The sequence below is a fragment of the Salvelinus namaycush genome, chromosome 3, assembly GCF_016432855.1.
Source record: "Salvelinus namaycush isolate Seneca chromosome 3, SaNama_1.0, whole genome shotgun sequence".
Classification (NCBI taxonomy): Eukaryota; Metazoa; Chordata; class Actinopteri; order Salmoniformes; family Salmonidae; genus Salvelinus; species Salvelinus namaycush.
The window spans coordinates 34,708,909-34,715,688 of NC_052309.1; positions in this window are offsets into that span (position 1 = coordinate 34,708,909).

Here is a 6,780-nt window from a genome sequence, read left to right on the forward strand (position 1 = left end):
ACACCTGATTCAACTTGTCAACTAATCATCAAGCCCTCAATTAATTTCATCTACAACAAAAATGTGTGCTGTTAGGTGTACTCGAGGAGTTGGGAAACACTGCTATAGACACTAGATCTTTGGAAATAATTGAGACAAACAGGTTTTTTGTTTGTTTGCTTTTCCTTAAATGGGTGGAAGAAGATCAAGATTTTATACCGTATTGTTTGATTCTTTTTCCCCTGCTGGAGAGACCTTTAAGTCCCTTGAATAATAAGTTTATTGCAGAGCTCTTGTTTTGGCAAAATAAATGCCAGTATGATTGGAGACCTTAGTTGTACAGATATGGCTTCCATAGACATTTGATTTGTGCAATTACATTTATTTTGAAGGTTATGTGATTAGTTTTTTTTAGACCAAACTTCACATTGAAGCTACCCTATGTTGCAAAATAAAAATGTTAAATCCCTTCAACCAAAAAAACTGTCTTTCTCAACGAAGAGTTGGCACTTCGAACTGAAGAGTTACAGCGCAATTCACTTTTTCTCCAACACTTTACTTTTGAATTCTAGCTTGACATGGAGTAAAATGACACCCAGTGGGGCTTTAGGCATTCATATGACGTTGTGTGTGTATATGTGTGTGGCGCGTTGAGCGGCTCTTATGCAGTTAAGGGCTGCAGTTTCCTTATCTTTTAGTTTGCGTCCTCTCTTTTTACTGACTGCTTTTGAAGTGAGGAAAACTCCCACCATCTCAGCTGGTCTAATTGTCTCTCTCAAAGCTCAGGTGGAAACTACTTTTAGCAGAGTCCTTGTCACTATCACTGGCCACAACAGTGCTCTTCCTCCCCCTCTTCAGTCCAGAGAGAGGTGTAGCTAGTTGCTGTCCGCTGATATATTTTTCTATGACGTGATTCTAGGCCTCATGATCATTGGCAATGAGAGGGTGACTCTTCCTTCACAGAAAAAAAGTATCTCTTCCAGTTTCAGTTGTTCTCTCGTTTGTTGTTTTCATCTGGTTCCTTTTTATTTGGTCATTTAAGTCATGTAGTCTGTTCTCAGCACTGTATAACAGTCCCTATAGAATATGGAGAGGCAATATCACTGTATGAAACTCACAATGTATTATTGTTGTTATTATTATTGTTATTATTATTCACTAGCACCCTAGGTGTGATAATTGAAGTAAATATCTTTTATACAAACACAAAGTTAGTGTGGTGTCTTTTTTTGCTATAATGTTACTCTTTGACGTTGTTTGGTCTGTTGCATGTTATTAACAAGTATAAACAGTTTTACATAGTGCATTCGGAAAGTATTCAGACCCCTTGACTTTTTCCACTATTTGTTATTCTAAAATTGATAAAATAAAAAATGTTTCTCATCAATCTACACACAATATCCCACAATGAAAGTGAAAACAGGTTTTTAGAAATGTTTACAAATGTATTATTTTATTTTATTACCTTATTTACATGAGTATTCAGACTCTTTGCTATGAGAATCGAAATTGAGCTCAGGTGCATCCTGTTTCCGTTCATCATCCTTGATGAATGGAACTGGCCCAACGCTCTAACCACTAGGCTACCTGCCGCCCTATATAAAGGCAAAAAAGGCAATATTTGAACAAAGTATGAGCCTTTATTAATAATCTACTGGAGAACCATTTTGGGTTGAAGTATAATTTATGTATGAGTGAAGCTTTTAGTGAGAGATTTAATGCTTTATTATTTAATCATTTAGCCCCCTAAACTCATATTCATTATAAATAGGCATGTTTAATTTTGTCTGGCTTTGCATTCCAATATTTTTTTGCTCATATGATTTTTTTTTAAACTAGTCATCTGGAGTAGGCAGTGCCATTAGTAAGTAAACTGTTATAGGAGTTAATAAAATTCCATGAATAGACAAGTATTTACCTCTCCATGGTTGCAGAATCTTATCTATTTTTGCAAACTTTCTATTGAAGTTGGTTGTGGTAAGTTAATTTATGTTTTGAGATATGAATACCAAGTATGTCTACTTCACAATCTGTCTATTTAATTGGTAAACCAGGGGCGCAACTTTCACTGTCATTGATACAAAACGAGGCGGCGGTGTGCTTTAGGACCATGCGGACGCCACCGAGCAGTCGGGTAGGCGGTTGGAATGTTTATCCAACTGGATTAAAAAATATGTCCCCCCCACTTCTAAAACCAAAGTTGAACCCCTGTGGTAAACTATAAGGTAGTGTAAACATTGTATTTTAATGATCCAATACTCAATATAGTACACTTGTCATAATTAGGTTTAAGTCCAGAGGCTATAAAAGTGTTCAAGATCTTCATTGAGACTGTGCAGGGATCCAGACTTAAGAAAAAACTTGAGTAACTCCTGGATTTCTAACTCCTTGATGTTCTTGTTGGATCAAATTTTAATAGCTAGCATTTCGATGGCCATAATAAATAGATATGGAGACAACGGACAGCCTTAACACTGCACACTGCCCTATCCCATCTGGACAAGAGGAATACCTATGTAAGAATGCTGTTCATTGACTATAGCGCAGTATTCAACACCAGCGTACCCTCCAAGCTCATCATTAAGCTTGAGGCCCTGGGTCTCAACCCTGACCTGTGCAATTGCGTCCTGGACTTTCTGACGGGCCGCCCCCAGGTGGTGAAGGTAGGAAACAACATCTCCACTTCGCTGATCCTCAACACTGGGGCCCCACAAGGGTGCATGCTTAGCCCCCTCCTGTACTCCCTCTTCACACAGGACTGCGTGGCCATGCACGCCTCCAACTTAATCATCAAGTTTGCAGACGACACAACAGTAGTAGGCTTGATAACCAACAACGACGAGACAGTCTACAGGGAGGAGGTGAGGGCTCTCGGAGTGTGTTGTCAGGAAAATAACCTCTTACCCAATGTCAACAACTTTGGAAGTATGCTTGGGGTCATTGGAAGACCCATTTGCGACCAAGCTTTAACTTCCTGACTGATGTCTTGAGATGTTGCTTCAATATATCCACACAATTTTCCTCCCTCATGATGCCATCTATTTTGTGAAGTGCACCAGTCCCTCCTGCAGCAAAGCACCCCCACAACATGATGCTTCCAACCCTGTGCTTCACGGTTGGGATGGTGTTCTTCGGCTTGCAAGCGTCCCCCTTTTTCCTCCAAACATTACGATGGTCATTATGGCCAAACAGTTCTATTTTTGTTTCATCAGACCAGAGGACATTTCTCCAAAAAGTACGATCTTTGTCCCCATGTGCAGTTGTAAACCGTAGTCTGTTTTTTTTATGGCGGTTTTGGAGCAGTGGCTTCTTCCTTGCTGAGCGGCCTTTCAGGTTATGTCGATATAGGACTGGTTTTACTGTGAATATAGATACTTTTGTACCTGTTTCCTCCAGCATCTTCACAAGGTCCTTTGCTGCTGTTCTGGGATTGATTTGCACTTTTCGCACCAAAGTACGTTCATCTCTAGGAGACAGAGCGCGTCTCCTTCCTGAGCGGTATGACGGCTGCGTGGTCCCATGGTGTTAATACTTGTGTACTATTGTTTGTACAGAGGAACGTGGTACCTTCAGGCGTTTGGAAATTGCTCCCAAGGATGAACCAGACTTGTGGAGGTCTACAATTTTTTTTCCTGAGGTCTTGGCTGATTTCTTTAGATTTTCCAATGATGTCAACCAAAGAGGCACTAAGTTTGAAGGTCGGCCTTGAAATATATCTACAGGTACACCTCCAATTGACTCAAATTATGTCAATTAGCCAATCAGAAGCTTCTAAAGCCATGACATTTTCGGGAATTTTCCAAGCTGTTTAAAGGCACAGTCAACAGTGTATGTAAACCTCTGACCCACTGGAATTGTGATACAGTGAATTATAAGTGAAATAATCTGTCTGCAAACAATTGTTGGAAAAATTACTTGTGTCATGCACAAAGTAGATGTCCTAACCGATTGCCAAAACTATAGTTTGTTAACAAGAAATTTGTGGCGTGGTTGAAAAACAAGTTTTAATGACTCCAACCTAAGTGTATGTAAACTTCCGACTTCAATATTTTTTATTCCATTCCTTTACTTAGATTTGTGTGTATTAGGTATTTGTTGTGGAATTGTTAGATATTACTGTTAAATATTGCTGCACTGTCGGAACTAGAAGCACAAGCATTTTGCTACACTCGCAATAACATCTGCTATGTGTATGTGACCAATACAATTTGATTCGATTTGAAGGGATACATACATTTTACTTACAATCGACACTGACACAGCCGTGGCACGATAGCAAAGAAGACGTGCAGTACTGACAATCGAGTAAACCTGCAAAACCAACCCTCTCTCCACCCACACACGTTGTTTTTATTCCAGGCTGTTTTACACAGTCCTATATCACTAGGATCAAGAATATAGGGATAGTGTATATAGCTCATGTACAAATATAATTTACTTCTCGCTAAGAGAAGTACTTCCATAGGCCAGTTATCGTGTTGGGTCTGCCGTTAACTTTTTAATCAGTTTAACCCAGTGTTAACCAGCCAGCTGGAAACACTTGAGTAAATGAGGAATACAAAACATATTTAAAGCAGGTGCTCCCACACAGGTGTGGTTCTTGAGTTAATTAAACAATTAACATCCCATCATGCTTAGGGTCATTATTATTTTGGCTAACCATGGCTAGAAGAAGATATCTCAATGAATATGAAAGAGTGGAATAGGGGGTTTAAAAGCTGAAAGAGTGGAATAAAGGAGAATATGGGGTTTAATAGTTGTGTGTGTTAGTCTCAGTCACCAGATCTCAACTCAATTGAACACTTGTGGGAGATTCTGGAGCAGGCCTGAGACAGCGTTTTCAAACACCAACAAAAATGAATGATAGAAGTTCTCATGGAAGACTGGTGTCACATCCTTCAAATAGAGTTCCAGACACTAGTAGAATCTATGTCAAGGTGCATTGAAGCTGTTCTGGCGGCTCGTGGCCCAACACCCTATTAAGACACTTTATGTTGGCGTTTCTTTATTTTGGCAGTTCCATTTATATGTGGCAGTTAGAGCTGCACATTGCTCTTTGCCACAGACTATGGCAAAATTGACACAAATGCTTATTGCTATAAAGTAGAAAATGCTGATGTACTTAATTATGTTCAATCACTATGACCTTGACCTTTTGTCAATATTCCAGCAGTCTGAATTGGATTTTCTGAGATGAATAAATATGTATCTCAGCATCTACTCAAGTATTTTTTTCAAGGTTTGGCTCAAATATGCACAATTAAATGGCCTAGGACCCAGTGAAGCATTGAATCATTGGTGACCTCTGACCAGAAGTTGAAACATTTATCTTTCTCTCATTTGGATTGCCGACCCCTGGTTTAGAAGGTAGAACTGAAGGACTATGGGACTGGGGGAACATGGGCTGAGGGAACTGAGGGAACATGGGGCTGAGGGAACTGAGGGAACATGGGGCTGAGGGAACTGAGGGAACATGGGGCTGAGGAAACAAAGGGAACATGGGGCTGAGGAAACAAAGGGAACATGGGGCTGAGGGAACATGGGGCTGAGGGAACAGAGGGAACATGGGGCTGAGGGAACATGGGGCTGAGGGAACAGAGGGAACATGGAGCTGAGGGAACAGAGGGAACATGGGGCTGAGGGCACAGAGGGAACATGGGGCTGATGGCACAGAGGGAACATGGGGCTGAGGGCACTGAGGGAACATGGGGCAGAGGGCACTGAGGGAACATGGGGCAGAGGGAACAGAGGGAACATGGGGCTGAGGGAACAGAGGGAACATGGGGCTGAGGGAACATGGGGCTGAGGGAACATGGGGCTGAGGGAACATGGGGCTGAGGGAACATGGGACTGAGGGAACATGGGACTGAGGGAACATGGGGCTGAGGGAACTGAGGGAACATGGGGCTGAGGGGACTGAGGGAACATGGGGCTGAGGGGACTGAGGGAACATGGGGCTGAGGGGACTGAGGGAACATGGGGCTGAGGGAGAATGGGGCTGAGGGAACATGGGGCTGAGGGAACATGGGGCTGAGGGAACATAGGGTAAGGGGGCTGAGGGAACATAGACATGGTCCCATGTCATGTCAGGGGTTTGACTGAAGCTACATAAGGTGTTTCCAAATAGTCTACTTGGCATATTTAGTCTTAACTCTACAACTTTCCACCCTAGAAACTATACGCAATAAAACTGACTGTGACCTCAGCTTATTGCACAGCACAGTATGTTACACATGAGTTACTAAGGGTACATATGTATTCCTTCATATGTAACTCAACCATCTGTTTCCCAACAACACAGGAAGTAGCATCTGTGATGTGCTTAATGAGCCTTGGTGACCCTTGACCTATTCCTCCTCTCCTGGTCCTGTGGGTCTCTAGACGACAGGAGATGGTAGTGAGGGTCTCCATATACAGGAAGTAGTCTAAAGACTGCTGGATTATTCATAGAGCCTCTTGAAGACCCTTCAACTATATCTAGCACTTCCCATCAAATCCCCGAGCTGACAAGGTTAAACTCTGTCGTTCTCCCCCTGAGCAAGGCAGTTAACCCACTGTTCCCCGGGCGCCGAAGACATGGATGTCGATTAAGGCAGCCCTCCGCACCAGTATGATTCAGAGGGGTTGGGTTAAATGCGGAAGAGACATTTTAGTTTACTGCATTCAGTTGTACAACTGATTAGGTATCCCCCTTTCCCTTTTACCATCAGTCTATATAACGATAGCAGTACTCTTGTCATAGTTAGTCGGTCTACTGTAAGTCGCTCTGGATAAAAATTTAGCCCACTCACAACAACTTAA